Raw genomic sequence first — 13731 nt, 5'->3', positions numbered from 1 at the left:
ACTTTTATTTCAATGTGATGCAAGCTAGAGTTATCTGAAAGGAGAGAACCTCAATTGAGAAAATCCTTCATACGGTCAGGCTGTAGGGCATTTTCTTACTTAGTGATTGATGGGGAGGGCCTGGCCAATTGTGAGTGGTACCAATCCTGGGCTGGTCCTGGGTTCTATAAGAAAGCAGGTTGGGCAAGCCAGTTGTGGCCTCTGCACAACGCCTGTCTCCAGGTTTCTGCCCTGCTTGAGGTCCTGTCTTAACTTCCTTCAGTGATGCTCTACAATGTGGAAGCGTGAGCCAAGTAAATCCTTTCCTCCCAACCTGTCTTTAGTCATGATGTTGAGTCATAACAAAAAAAACCCCTAACTTTGAAAGGCCCTTTGCAAGAACAGTGCATGTTCTTAACCATAATGGGCTATCTCTTCAGATCCCATTTAAGTAGATTTTAATGATTTTGTAGCAATAAAAATCCTTTAAGTTTAGAGGAGACATAGGCACATACATTGTGGGTAGTCATTGATGTTCAGGTCAGAACCTCTCCAAGAAACCCACTGATGTTTTTGGGTTTTGGTTGGTTTTTGTTGCTGTTGTTGTTGTTTACAGTCTCATTTCTACTTGTAGGATTTACTTTTAATTTTGGAAGCACTTTCAGAAGGCAGTTAGGTTCAAAGAAAGAAAGGCAGTCCAGGTCTTTATCTCTTTAAAATACTCATGGCTTTATTGAGATATAATGAACATACCATTCAAGTCACCCATTCAGAAGTAAAATTCAGTGGTTTTTAAATGCAGTTATCAAGTGGAACAAGCATCACTTCAGTTAGTTCAAGGACATTTTTTTTTTTAATCACCACTCCAGTAACTTCTGGTCCACTCTGCCATCTCCCAAAGCCCAGTTCATCTCTCCAAGGCCAGGTAACCAGTATTGTGCCATGCTCTATACTGGTATGCCAATACACTCCAGAAATACGGACTATATGCCTTTCCTTGTGATTGGCTTCATTACTTAGGAAGATGTCTAAAGAATCATCCATCATATCTATCATTTCAAACCTTTCTACTGCCGACTAGTATCCAGCTATATAGATAAGCCACTTTACACTTAGCCATTCCTCAGGAGGCATTTAATCTCTTTCCCCTTCATTCCTATATTGAAAATTCTGCTGTGAATACCTCTGCTCCTTCTGCTTCTCTTTTTTCAGTGCTGGGGCCTAAACCTTGGATTCTGCCCATTGCTATGCGAGCACCCCATGACTGAGCTATAGCCCCAGTCATGATCAAATCATGAACACTTTTATACATGTTTTATGTGGGCATGATTTTCCATTTCTCTTAATGCAATGTTTTTTTTTTAATGAAAAGTTGTAACTACATTTCTTATTTTCCCTATGATTAAGGGACAGAATTTTAGAACTGAAATCAGAAATGCCAAGTATAGAATTTCAAGACTCTTAAATGTGGAATTATCCATTTTCCTAAATTCTACTGTTTCCTAGTTATAGGGGAGAGGCTGTCTCTTGGGGTAAAATGGGAGCTGGATGACCAGTGACTCCCAGACTCAGGAGCAATGCCATGAAATTTCCTTTGCAGTACCAAGTGCGGGTCTTGCCCATCACAGGCTCACAACTCTTAGCCCATCACAGTATTGCTTCAAGGACTCTTTACACACACACTATAGAGAAGAATGAACACGAGTCAAGGTTAGAGAGTTTGGGAAATTCACAGGGAAGAGGCAGGAAAGCAACTTCTGAGACACAGGCAGGCCAGTGAGAGCCTCACGCTGTCCCTGGAGTGACTTGAAAACATCTGTCCTGTCCTGTGTGTCCTGGGCCTGCAAAGAAAAAGAGGGCTCTATATTAATGTATAGTGACCTTCTTCCAAGGAATGCAGTGTCCCTGGAGGGAACAGGCATAAAACATGCATAAGAAATAACTCCATTTGAAATTTACACTTGCTGGCTAGTGCTGGGCAGAAATACTAGCAATGCAGACCTCCAGACCAAGCATTCCACTACATTATTGTCAGTGTGCTTTATAAATCAACACATATCCAGAAAAGCAAGGGCCTCTGCAAAATCCCCATGACCCGGTCTCACTGATAACTGCATTTCTTTCAATGGGATCTAAACTTTTTCTTCCAGACTCTAACCTCCTGCTATGACATGCTCCAGGAAATGGAAAGCTATCTTACTGTTCATCTACAGTACGTGACTAAGGCTGCACACTTCCATGCACAGGTGGTCCTAGGCTTATTTTATCCTCCAGCTTAATCCTCCAAACTCATCCCAACTGGGAACCCATAAGGAACCTAGGACAGTTCAGCACAGAGGGAGCAGAGGGTTGGTTGGTTTGCTTGTTTATCTCAGTTGTTTACTTCTGATACTGTGATGAAACACCCTGACAAAAAGCACCATACAGGGAAAGGGATTTATTCAACCTATAATTTAGAGTTACTGTTAATTGGTGTAGGAACGTCAAGACAGGAACCTGAAAGAGCTGGTTACATCACAACCAGAGTCATGAATGCATACTTGTTCGTTGGTCTGCTTATGCTCAGCTGGCCTTTTCCGCTCGCACAGTTCAGAACCTCTGTTTGGCAATGGTTGGACCTACAGTGGGCTTGGTCTTCCCACATCAATAAGCTTAATTAAGAAAATCTTCTACAGACTTGTACCAACCCAATGTGCACAATCCCTTACTGAAACTGTATTCCTGTGTGATTGTAGTTTATGTCAAGTTGACAATTAGAGCCAGTCATAACACTTAACCCTTTGTCAGCTTGACACCCAAATGTATCACTTTTAAGCCATAATGTTCCACTCATACCCAAAGCCTCACTGAGGGTCTGAGGAAAAAGTTCAGTTGGTCAAGTACCTGCCATGAAAGCATGGGAACCTAATTCGGATTCCCAGTACCTATATAAAGATCTCCTGTGCTGATGTGTTTGTAATCATAGTGCTAGGGGTAAGGGGAGAGACAGGAGGATCCCCAGAATTCACTGGGCAGCCATTGTAAACCATTGATGAACTTCCTATTTAGTATGAGACACTGTCTCAAAAAAGAAGATGAAGAGAGATTGGGGAAGATGCCTGCCTTCTGGCCTGTACATATACATGCTTGCATACACAGAAGCATGGATATGCATATCTTACACACAGAGGTTAAAAATTAATTCAATCTAAAAAACAATAAAATGATACTTGTGAAGTTGTTAGAGATGAACTTTAAAACAAACAAAAACCAAAACCAAAACAAAACAAAACAAAAACCCAAACCAAAACAACAACAACAACAACAGCCTGAGCCACATTAGTTCACCTAAGAGAGTCATATCTGTGACTTTCCTTCCATTCCTGGCAAACTTCTGGGTTCTATAAATTCTTTCCCAGTGATTATCAGGGATGGAAAATCTTAATGCAGTTAGAACAAAGAATTCAATGCAGTATCCCAAGGTCACTGTAGACCCCAGCCATGTTTGATTGGGGCTCCCATTATCTTAATACACACATCACTTACACTTCATATCATTTGTCACTAGACTAGTTCCATGATGTCCAGAAGCCTAGTCACATATGAAAAGACAAGATCCCTGTTAGAAATTAAGAATTTGAGGATGGAGAGAACAAGACACGCATGGATCACTTCTAAGTAATGGATCTTGTGTGATTGCTTATGTTGCATATCCATAAAGCCAGCTCTCCTGCCAAAATTTAAAAATAAAAGACTCTCACACTGGAAAAATCTGTTAACATGGGATCTGTACCTCCAAATGGCTGCACAAAAAGACTAGCTTGCATTAGTTTGATGGAACTGCCACAATCAAATGCCACAAAATCCAGTGGTTTAAACAAAGGCAACCTATCACCTCACAGTTTGGGTCTCAAATCTGAGACCGAGGTTATCAGCAGGTTCGGTTTCTTCTGAGGATCTTCCCTCAGAAGATCCTTGGTTCGTATCTGCTCTCTTGTCCTTGCATCTGGTCTCCTTGTCCTTGTGTCTTTATATGGTCTAGCTCTATACATGTTTCTGTCAGCCTCTTATGTGGTCCACATCAGTCACCCTAGATTAAGGCTTACCTCACTGAGACAGAATTATGCCTCTAAAAGAACCTATCTCCTGGGGCTGATGCAGCAGGTGAAGGTGCTTGCTGCCAAGACTGATCATGAAATGCCACCCCTGGAACCCAAAAAGTGGAAGGCCAACTCCTAAAAGTTGTCCTCTGACCTCCATAAGAACATACACACAACAAATAAACAAGTAATAAATGAAAGGTGCTTTTTTAAAAAAAACGAACCTATCTCCAAACACAACCACATTCTGAGGTACGAGGGATTAGAACTATAATGTGAATTTTGGAAGCATGCATTTTAGCCCATATCATAGTTGTTTCCTTTAATGGGGGACACAGTACTTGGAGTCACTGCTTAATAGCTAATAGCTAATGCCATCTGTTAAACTCTTTTCACCCAGGGTCTTCCCTTTGTGAGGCAGGAGTCAGTTACCACAAAGCATCTTATCTGCATCTGCCTGCAGTTCTTTTTTCCTGGCTTACCTCTCTCAGAGGGAGACTAGCTCCTCCAGACCCATCTCATCAGGACAACAGCTGCTACAGAACTAAGGTTGCTGTTCAAGTGTTCTTCACGGGGGCAATCATGAGATCCCTAGTAGTGATGATGATAATCAACTGTGCCCATTGCACAGAGATAACATTTGAAAGGCAGTGCAGAAGGAAGAAGCCGCCTTGAGGCATAACCGACTGCTCACGTCAGAGACAAGACATACAGGTTTGAGGAGTGGAAAACTCTCAGTGGCGCCATAATTCTTCCCTGGGGCTGATCACCTGACTAGATGAGGAATAGCTGTAAATTTTGATGGCAACTCAGTCTGGTCTTCATACCTATTTGCAGAAAAATGTTAGCCAGATTATAGCTGAAAGCCCTGCTAATTCTGGGGAAGTTTTTGGTCTAGTGCCTGGAACAATTAAAGCATCTATTCACACCTACCACACGCGACACGGAGCAGAATTTCCAGCACAACACTTAGTACTTTATTTTTAAAAGAAATAGCAGCGACTGAGTTGTGCTCACTCTCCAGCTTCCTAGCTGAGCTTTTACTTGAGACTGGAGGGTGAGGGGCTTCTGAGCTGAAAAGAGATACATTTTGCGCTTTAAAAAAAATAAAAAAATCTTTGCTCAGAATCAGGAAACTTTGGATGCTGAAATGCGCCTGCACCTGCAAAGAAATTAACAAATTCCATTTGCAAGGCTCTGAGAAAAGATGGCTCAGTGTACCACTTAAGCTCAACACTGGAGCTTATGGGAGCCCTTAAAACATCTTATTCAAAACTACTCGCTTTTAAGAGATGGAACAAGAGGTTCTGAAATTCCGAATGGCTCCGCTCAAACCAGAACATCACCCACAAGGCAGAGTCGCTGTTGGCAGACCCGTGTACTCCCCACGGAAAGGGAGTAAGCAAGCTTTGTCCTGATAGCCCAAATTTTATGCAAAGAAAACCAAATCGAACAAAGTAGCCCGAGTGTGGCACACAGATCTCTCTAGAGCAGGCAGAGTCTCTTCTTAGGCTACAGAATTGAGAAAGTAAGGGCAAATTCTACTCCAACGTGCTTAGCAAACAGAAGAAACTTTTCTGTGGTTGCTTTAGGAAGCTGGTCTCCACACAGCTCTCTGGAATATGAGTCTAACACCAGGGGGCGCAGTATCCTTTGTCCTGGTGTCCTTCAGAGCCTAGAGACAGGTTCTGAAGCCTTGCTGGGCTTAAGAAACTTGATTTTCCTCTACTTACACAGTTTCTTCTTGGGACTAGCTGACTCCTCAGGCTCCTTCATCTCTTCTCTTTCCTTCCTAGAGGCCACCAGATTCTCCAGACAGTCTTGTGTGCATGTTGCAGGCTTTAGCAGGAAGGGCTAACAGCCCCTTTCCATGGCTGTGCCTCGGCGAAGCCTAGGAAACCCCACCAGTGGTCTATTGTCTCTTCTCATCACACTCCTAAAGAAAGATGCAAAACAAAGGTTTTTTGTTTTTTTGTTTTTTGTTTTTTAAATCAAGACAAAATGAGCATCATGTGGAAAAAAGGCTCATATTCACTCTTTCCACTCACAAAAGAAACTTGATAAACGAAATAATTGTTTCTGGGAAACTGTTACTCCTTACAGGTATGTGTCCCAACAGTCTGTGACTAGCTTTTGGTACTAAATACTTACCAAAGGGACAGGCCGAAGCATCTTTCGGGGCACACCTCTGCTACTCTCAGTCACCCACTCAATACAGTGTACCTACATCTCTCTGTGTCCTAACCAATTTCAGCAGAAAGAAATCTACTTCACACAAGCTAAAGTCTTCCCATATGAAAGATCCAGTACTCCTGTCCCCACAGATAAATGAGCATCTCCTTTTACTTTGTAATCATCAACTACCAAAAACATAGCCTTTCGCAAAGTCCCCAAATTTGCTGTATGTGGTGGCTCAACCTTTGACCTCCGCACTCAGGAGGCAGCGACAGGCAGAGCTCTGTGCATCTGAGACCAGTCTGGTCTAAATAGCCAGTTCTAAGAGAGAGGCATCTCCCCTTCATCTCAAGAAGAAAAAAAAAAAGCCCCACTTCTCCATTGTTCCAACTGCATAGAGGGTCCTAAAGACACCTTAGAAAAGCATTTATAGAGAGAGGATATAAATTTACACAGTCCTTTCTTGTGTCTCATTGACGTCTCCCAAGGAGACTAAAGGATAGTAGGGAAATCCATAGCTTAGTAGGCATCCCCCAGCCTTGGCCTACCACAGGATAGAGGTGGCCTTAGGGTGTTGGTCATGAAGCTTGAAGGAGAACAGTTTATACATTCTGCCAAAGGCCTAGGAAGAATACAATCATTACAGGTGATCATTAATATGATCTCAGTTTCTGAAAACATGTAGCAAGTTTGGCTCCTGAATCGGACAGAAAGAAAAAAAAAAGGAAAGAAAAACATGTTGCTATCAACTCTCATCTTGTAACTTTTTTGATATCAATGTTTTACTCATGTATTTCATCTATGTTTTATTAGTTCACAGAAAGCAACGGGAAGGGCTGAGCCTGGAGACCGGCAGCCATGTTGTGTTAGCCTGAGAGCCTTCCTTATCCCACTCATAAAAAATCCATAGCATTTGTCAGGTACATACTCGGCCACTGAAAGGAAAACTATAAATGGTATTTTGGGAGACAAAGAGTGAAGTTAAAGGCTTTCACTTTCAGTTTATGTTCTTTTATACGACTTGAAGAATTTTGATTTATGCCTGTCTTTCTATTATATCTTTTACATTTTGCTGGGGCTAATGAGACTCGTCAGGGCTGCTAGACTTACGTAACACGTCTGGATGGCACGTGCTCTGGCACAGTTGATACTCACTAAACAGTAGCTCATTGTCAGCTTCTGCACCTCCTTCAAATTGAGCAAATGGACTCCAAACTCAAGATGTCCTGAGGCTGCTCCAGTCCCTGCTCTCAGCTCTTCCTACATCCTTAGGTCAAGTCCTTTCCCCCGTGCCTCAGTTTCTTCAGAATGACAATACAGAGCCGGGTTGATTTGGAAGGCTGGGCGAAAGCCAAGCCGATCTGCTCATCACCCAAAACTTGCTAAGATGCTGTCTACAATTTAGTCACACTCTGCAGAAGGAGGTCTCTCAAGCTTGGGCTTAGCAGATGAAATGCCTCCTAGGAGAAACTGCCTGCCATGTAGGTGTAGGCTGTGTGGAGGTCAATCAGAGACAACTGTGCAATCTCCAGGACAAGTACAGAAGGTTAGGAAGCAGGTGACTTGCGAGCTTTGTTTACGGTCAGTCATCATGTTTGAGGGGAGGTGGGAAAGGGCTTCAGATGGTTCATGGGTGCAGCTGTCAACACAGCCATCTCCAGAGAAGAGGAATGCCCTCAGTGGAATAGAAGGGACATAACTGAAGGTTGGGCATCCAGGGAAAAGTGACAGCCAGCAACTCATTTTCCTAGGATGAATTCTGTCTTAGGGTCCAGGAAAGACCTTCCCTAATCAAACGCTGCCCCTCAACCCTCAACTTAAAACAAAACAAAAGAAACATACTGCTCACAAGAGTTAAGCTGAACACCTCTCAAATTTCTTCCATTGGTTCCCTTCATCTGAACAAGCACAGAGGGGATAGATGAGACATAGGAGGCAAAGGGTAAACCAGAGGCTCACCTTGCTTCCCTTTAACAACTGGTCTTCAGGGACCCATCTGCATGTACACTACACGCGGCTTCTAAAATCAAACAGAGGTCTGGGGTTCAGCAGATATATTCCCCACCTTGCTCTAAAAGGAGAATTTCTAGGTCCCTGCCTTTGGGCTTTGTGGGGGCTGGAGGCAGGTAGCCTGATTATTGAGAAGGTTGTGACTTTCTTTTTGCCTGCCCGGGTCGTCTGCCTTCCTCCTATTTAAAGCAGCACCACCGCCTGTCACGGCAGCTTGGTGCCAATATTTGTGGGCAGATTTTCTGACATTGTGTGTGTGTGTGGGGGGGGTGTTCATAGCAGATGGGAAACCCTTTCCCAAGGCCATTGAGCAGAGTAGAAATCAGTTTGACCCACACCCAAAAGGAATTCTTAATCCCCAATCAGCACCCCAAAACACAACCTCTCCCTCCCTCCCTCCCTCTCTCTCCCTCTCCCTCTCTCTCTCTCTCTCTCTCCCTCTCTCTCTCTCTCTCTCTCTCTCTCTCTCTCTCTCTCTCTCTGTGTGTGTGTGTGTGTGTGAAGGAAGGAGAGAGATTCCCTGTCTTTGATTTATGTGGGCAATGCCTGTTAAAATTACATCTCCCCCAAAAGTCCCCACTGCCAGTAGCGCTTGCAACTCTTAGGGCATCTAGAATAACGGTAGCACAGTATACTGACACCTGGAAGACCCTTTTAATGAGACCTTGAGATAGGGAAGTGATTTGCACCAAGGAGTAGGCAGGTAGCAACAGCTCCTGCTGATCTCCAGAGGCAAAAGCCAATAAACACTGATCCAACCAGCCCATTCTGACAGCCTGCTCCGTATAATTCTGTACTTTTAGAGAACCGCCAATGGTTTTACGTTACAAGTCTCTTCCAAAAGCATCCCCCAAATCTGACCACTTGTTAAAACGTCTCCGTGTTTTGTTTTCTATATTGTTCTTTTCTGCACCCACTTTGTATCTTTAGTAAGCAGCATTGTTTATTATCCTTGGGTCTGTGACCCCCCCCCCCCACCAATGAACTGAAATAAAACAGAGGTTTCGGACAAAGTGCTGAAAATTATTCTAGGCTTCTCGGCTGAAGAGGGTCTCCCGGCAGTCCAGAGACCCGCTTGGAGAGAGCCCATCCGCAAGTGTGCGCTGGGGAAAGTTTGTAAGAGTTTTCGCAAAGGCAGCCCAAAGCTCTGGTGACCGGCATAGAAAGATTGTAAACAGAGAAGGGAAGTGTCAGGAAGGACGGGGAGAGAAGCTACTTGCAGGCAAATCAAGCGAATATTGCCAGGATGATTAACTGCGGGTGGGAACCTGCGGCGCGCAGAAATGATCGGAGACGTCTTTTAGTTCCGTGGCTTAATCTTCTCCACCATTCCTGAGCGATGAAGTCTCACTAATAATTTCTCTCCGTTCCACGCAGCAGCCCTATGGTCTTCACTGTAAAAAGGAGTGCTCTCAACAATTTAAGGCTTATCCACTTTCTCCCCCCCTAGTTTCCTAATATCTATTCCCATTTCGTTTGCAGCCAAATAAATGGTGACCGTGAGGGATAAAAACCGCATGGCCTTAGAAAACTAAATGCGCCGTGTTCTCCAAGTTGCTTATCTCCTCTGATCTTCCGATGAGACTCTTCCAAATATTGGTGCTCCCCAAGTCCAGTGGGGTTCGCTGCCAAAAAGAAAAAAAAAAACCCACACACATACAAAAAAACAAAAACAAACAACTAGGAACCCACATCAGAAACTCTAGATGGAAAAGCCTGAGTCCCCATGCCTCCAGCAGCTTCGCTGCAGTTTGGCTGCCTGGAAGCCTGGAAAATGTGCGCTAGAGCCGGGCTGCGCCCAGCACTTTCCAAGTGAAACTTCAGTCTCAATAGTCTTTCCCACCAGTTCTAGGACACATAAGCCTGCCTGTCCCCAGCTTCTAAAAATCCTCCCCACGGGCTCAGCAGGTCCTGGTAAATTAACCACTCTTCTGCGGCTGGATTAAGACTGTGTGTCTGCTCCCTCAAGCAGTGACTTTCTTCCAGCAAAGTGGTCTAGAAGCTGCGAGCAGCCCCCAGGCTGTGGCAAGATAGCATCCGTCGCCTGCTCCTTGGAGAAGTTGAGTGAATTTCCGCGTAGGGAGAAACATTAAGGGTTGGAATGTACCGTGGGGGGCGGGAGCATAGTAAGCTGCCCCCGGCTCTTTGTTTTTGAGAGTCCCCGATGCGCTCTGGTCTCGAGAATCCTCCACACTGCTTCATAGTGAATTATAGAGAATCGCGCCGAGATTCGGCTGCATGGGGCTTGCCTTTAGTTTCTGCAGACCGAGGCTGGGGAGCTAGTGCAGTTCCTCCGGCATCGCCAGACTCCGCTGCTACTGCCGCTCGCCGCCCTTCGGCCCGATGTCCCTTCTCTGAACACCCCATGAACAGTTCCTCATCTCCCCCAAACTGCGTAAGGAGAGGAGGATCGGATGTATAGACTACAGTGTGCCCCAACAGGTAGTTTCACCTGGCCTGGTTTAAATAAAAAAGTCTGGGCCTTGCGTGGGCAGTCTCGAAATTGGTCCAAGACACAGACTATTATTCGGGGAACGAAAAAAGGGCGATGTGCAAGTCACTTAAGATAATCACGTTTTCTCTTCACTCTTCAACTTATCCCCAAACAAGGAGAGCTGATCCGTTAGGAAAGAGGCTCAGTGAGCCTAAATAACTGGCTTCCAGCTGCAAGCCCACAGGCGATTTGATTTACCTCCCACCCACTGAGAGTTACTAAAGAACCCTACTCCGCTTTAGAGAGATGGGTTCCTTTGGGAAGATCCTTCCTCAAAAGCTCTAGCCTTGGGCAAGGAGGGTGCGCTGCGCTCTCTTGGAGCAGAATTGCATTCTGCGCTCTGGTGGTGCGCTGAGCAGTGAAGGCAGAGCGATAAGCTAGGGCGAGCGTGCAGACCGTGGAGACCGCGAGCCTTGCCTGCACTGCGATTCACTACTTCTTCCGGAAGCTCAGGGGGAAGTTGGTGGCCAGCTTGTACAATTTGGGGCCAGCATAGCCCTCTTCCCCCTTGGGAGTGCTAGCCAAATCCTTCCCCTGGGGCCATGGGTGCACGCTAGGACCCAACCAAAGTCAGGAAACCACTAGCAATAGCCCAAAGACTCCTGTGTGAGCCACCCTCGCGGGGTGGAGAAGACCGGGGACTGGGCCCCTCAGGAGGGACAATCTAAAACTGTCTTGGGAGACTGGCTTCCCCAGCTCCTTCTCTAAGCCCTTGCCCAGTGGTATCTTTTGCCATCTAAGCCTGGAATCCTGGTCTTGCCCTACCTCTCTCTTTAGGAACCAGCTTAGGATCCCACTGTCACCAGCCCCCACATCAGGGGCTGTGGCACAAATAACCTTGGATTCTTTGATTTTTAAGGATATCAAGGTCTGGCCCTGCTTCGAGTGTTCCAAAAGTCTCTCCCCCCTAGCCCCCTCTTTCCCAGCTTCGCATTTTACCTAGGGACTGTGGCTAATTCAAAGCCTCTGTCACTGGTAAAGCTACCTAAACTTGCAGTTTTCTGGCACTTTGACCCCTTAAAGTTTGCCTCAGCTAGCTCTCTGCAGGGAGAGTAAAGTAGCCACCCTTATACCCCCTTCGCCTATTCTCCTCTCACCCATCAACCTTTCCCCAGTCCAAACCTGGCCTGCAGAACAGCAGGCGTCCCCAAAGGCACAGTCTGGCTGGCTCTGGCAGTCCAGGACGTTCTTTTCTTCGCAAGACCCTCTGTGAGGCCCTCTCCACCCCATCTCACTTATAGCGGGGACCATTGGACTTGTAGTTTGGGTTTCAAATTTATTTTGCCTTGCTTTAATTTTGTTTAAGGTTCCACCCTGCTGAGCCTGGAGTATGGTTTTCCAGTTTTCCAGTCAGGAGCTTCGAGCAGGGCATGTTGTTCTTCCATGAAGGCCTGGGGAATCCCGGACTAGTTCCCTGGCCTAGCTTCATCTTCCTGGGGTACCCCACTTTTTTACACACACACATCCTGCAGAGCTGTGCACAGGCAGATATGGGTATTTAGGAAGCAGGAATAGGTAGCATTGTAGAGGATACCATATTCTATCACTGCTTCATGTTTTTGACACAAGGGAGAACTGGAGGTGACCAAGTTTACTCCCTTGGGTGTTGCCCAACCCAGCTAGCTATACCTAAATAAGTGACTTTGAACAAAGACAAGCCCTCAACTCGCTTGGTTGGTGGTTTAATGTGTTATTTTGTCTAGGATTGGTGAAGTTTGATATTTGAGGGGATCCGAATTTACTACCCCGAGGCGAGGCTCCAGCTTCCAAGCCAAGAAGCCCAGGGGAAAGTACCAGAGAAACTAGATCTCTTGTGCACTTCTGGGACGCCTATGGGGAACTGAATGAAATCCACCCAAGTCTGCATGGCTGCCTACTCCAGGGTCTAAGGATGCTGGGCTGGCTTTTCTAAACACCGGGACCTTATTGGGAATGAAATGGAACTTGGTCATGGCCCCCACCTAGCCTCGATTCTCCCTCGTGACAGGCAGTCACAGAAGATGCCTGGCTAGAATCACATTCCGGGGACAAGTGGGTTATGGGGTGGACCAGTGTCTGGGCTATCAGAATTAGTTTTGTCTTTTTGCTCAGGGTTAGGTGGCTGCTTGTCAACTATGTGTTAGTGAATTCGAAACTCTATGGACTCTCAAGAGAACCAGTGGCTCTTATCCCCACCTCCATTTTGCAGGTTCTCTTTCTAACATGCATGCCTTTAGCTAAGGGCCTCTAGCTGGGCTCTGAACTGTATACTTTGCACAAACCTGATTCAAACTCAGACTGCCAGGAACTTACCTCACACCCCCTCCTTTAGCAGGTGAGAGTTCCAGAGAGGAAGACTGAGAGAAAGGGGGGGGGGGGGACAGAGACTGTGCCATCTTTTGCAGACCCTATTTCCTCTACACTCAAACCTGTTTGAATTATTGCCAGACAGGGCAGGGGACTGGATTCTTCCTAGTGGAGAGTCAGCCCACCATTGAGTTTGGTTCTTTTGCCTTTCAATGGGTCAGCTCAGGCCTGTGTGTTGATGGTTAGAGCCCCGGGCCAGAGAGAGAGAGAGAGAGAGAGAGAGAGAGAGAGAGAGAGAGAGAGAGAGAGAGAGAGAGTCAAGACAGACTTTCAGAACCCCTAGAGATGGTCTGCTTAACATCTGGGGGCCTGGGAAGAGGACGCTGGACTGAGAGGGTGCCCAGCCACCTTTCCCTTCAAAGCCCTTCTCTGCTCAGAGAGGACCTCCCATTTGTACCTCTAACCCTTAGGCCTGGATAAGAGGGAAAGGGAGCAAGGGATGGTTGTGGTTTTCATTTTATGCTTGTGTACAGGGCGCTCCTTGTCTTTCCCTTCTTCCCCTGATGTCCTGGCAACTATGGAGGGGGAGGCTTAGTGGGTACCAAGAAATTGACCAGCTTATTCTTGCTAATCAGGCATAAAACAGCACACTGACTCTCCATTAAAAATGAGATCAAAGAAAGAGGAGGAGGAGGAGGAGGAGGAGGA

At 45.9% G+C, this 13731-nt stretch overlaps 1 long non-coding RNA gene across 1 annotated transcript in view; it reads right to left on the bottom strand.

The window, feature by feature from the left end:
- Positions 1 to 687: 687 nt before the first annotated feature.
- LOC116096180 overlaps positions 688 to 13731 on the bottom strand; it is a 39154-nt gene continuing 26110 nt past the window's right edge. Inside the window, exons 2-3 of the long non-coding RNA XR_004120878.1 lie at positions 5792 to 5994; positions 688 to 1820 (exon numbers count right to left, since the gene is read on the bottom strand). This is a non-coding gene — a long non-coding RNA (uncharacterized LOC116096180). The remainder of the gene's footprint in view (positions 1821 to 5791; positions 5995 to 13731) is intronic.

The sequence above is a fragment of the Mastomys coucha genome, unplaced genomic scaffold, assembly GCF_008632895.1.
Source record: "Mastomys coucha isolate ucsf_1 unplaced genomic scaffold, UCSF_Mcou_1 pScaffold18, whole genome shotgun sequence".
NCBI lineage: Eukaryota > Metazoa > Chordata > Mammalia > Rodentia > Muridae > Mastomys > Mastomys coucha.
This window is presented reverse-complemented; position numbering and strand designations above follow the sequence as displayed.